Consider the following 1,710-nt stretch of genomic DNA (forward strand, 5'->3'; position numbering starts at 1 on the left):
CTCTAGTAGTATGTTATGATCGACAGTGTCAAACGCAGCACTGAGATCTAGTAGTACAAGCACTGATATTTTGCCAGATTCAGAATTTAAGCGAATATCATTTATTATCTTAATGAGCGCTGTCTCTGTCCTGTGATGCGGTCGGAAACCAGATTGAAAATCATCCAGGTATCCATTTGAGTTTAAGTATTTGTTCAGCTGATTAAAGACTACCTTTTCAATAATCTTTCCTATAAAAGGAAGATTTGATATTGGTCTATAGTTGCTCAATATGGTGTTATCAAGATTGCTCTTTTTCAGAAGGGGTTTAACAACTGCAGTTTTCAGGGAGTTTGGAAAAGTCCCAGAAAGAAGTGAGGCATTCACCACTTCTAAGAGATCTGCTTCCAAACAGTTTAGCACCCTTTTGAAAAAATATGTGTGGAAGTGTGTCAAGATAGCAGGTTGACGATTTAAGGTGCTGTACTATTTCTTCCAAAATGTTGCTATCAATTTCTTCAAAAGCAGACATAGTATCTTCTTTTTGATATTGTGGTTGAATCTGTCTAGCCTCTGCATAACTTGGGGATGTGCTAATCGCCTTCCTGATATTATTGATCTTCTCAGAAAAGAAGGAAGCAAACTCATTGCATTTGCTCTCGGAGAGCATTTCACTGGCAATCTGACTTGGGGGGGTTTGTCAGTCTCTCAACAGTAGCAAAAAGAGTGCGAGTGTTGTTTAAGTTACTGTTTATAAGGTTTGAGAAGAATGACTGTCTAGCTTTGCCTAGTTCCACATTGAAAGCATGAAGGCTGTCTTTATATATGCTATAGTGAATTTCAAGTTTCGTCTTCCGCCACATCCGCTCAGCTTTTCTGCATTGTCTTTTCATACTCTGAACTGCTGTTGATTTTCTCCAAGCTGATTTCTGTCTGCCAGTCTTCCTGCTGACTTTCAAAGGAGCAATGTCATCAATAACATTCTTAACTTTTGAGTTAAAGGAATCAAGGAGAAGATCAACAGAGTCTGCAGAAATGCTTGGTGTTAAAGATATAGCCTCCATAAATAGCACACTAGTGTTTTCGTTAATGCATCTCTTTCTGACTGAGACCGATCTAGATTCAGTGGTAACAGAGATCAATATATCAAAGAAAATACAGAAGTGATCAGATAGTGCTACGTCCTTAATAACAATGGATGAAATGTTTAGACCTCTACTGATGAGTAAATCTAGAGTATGTCCCCGATTGTGTGTGGGTTCATGCACATGCTGAATCAGGTCAAAAGTATTTAAAACAGTTATAATTTCTTTTGTAGTTTAGTTTTCTGCATTATCTATGTGAATATTAAAATCCCCTGCAATAGCAAAACAGTCAAACTCTGAGGAAATCATTGATAGCATTTCTATGAACTCTTCAGCAAAGGCTGGAGAGTATTTTGGAGGCCTATAAATAATGATAAACAGAATGCGTGGAGCACCTTTCAACACAATCCCTAGATATTCAAAAGACAAGTACTGACCAAATGACACTTGCTTGCATTGATAGACATATTTAAATAGAGCAGCTACACCTCCACCTCTCCTAACAGTCCTGCAAACACTCATGAAAGTGAAGTTAGGAGGGGCTGTTTCATTGAGGACCGTTGCACTGCAGCTGTCTTCTAGCCATGTTTCATTTAGAAACATAAAATCCAGGTTGTTTGTGGTTATTAAGTCATTGATTAGAAAT

At 37.9% G+C, this 1,710-nt stretch overlaps 1 protein-coding gene across 4 annotated transcripts in view; it reads left to right on the forward strand.

The window, feature by feature from the left end:
* The window catches only part of LOC107582158 (vegetative incompatibility protein HET-E-1-like), a 16,345-nt gene that overhangs the window by 11,556 nt on the left and 3,079 nt on the right, over positions 1-1,710 (forward strand). The gene's annotated exons all lie outside the window — the stretch shown is intronic.

Source organism: Sinocyclocheilus grahami, unplaced genomic scaffold (genome assembly GCF_001515645.1).
Source record: "Sinocyclocheilus grahami isolate Dianchi unplaced genomic scaffold, SAMN03320097.WGS_v1.1 scaffold40.1, whole genome shotgun sequence".
Classification (NCBI taxonomy): Eukaryota; Metazoa; Chordata; class Actinopteri; order Cypriniformes; family Cyprinidae; genus Sinocyclocheilus; species Sinocyclocheilus grahami.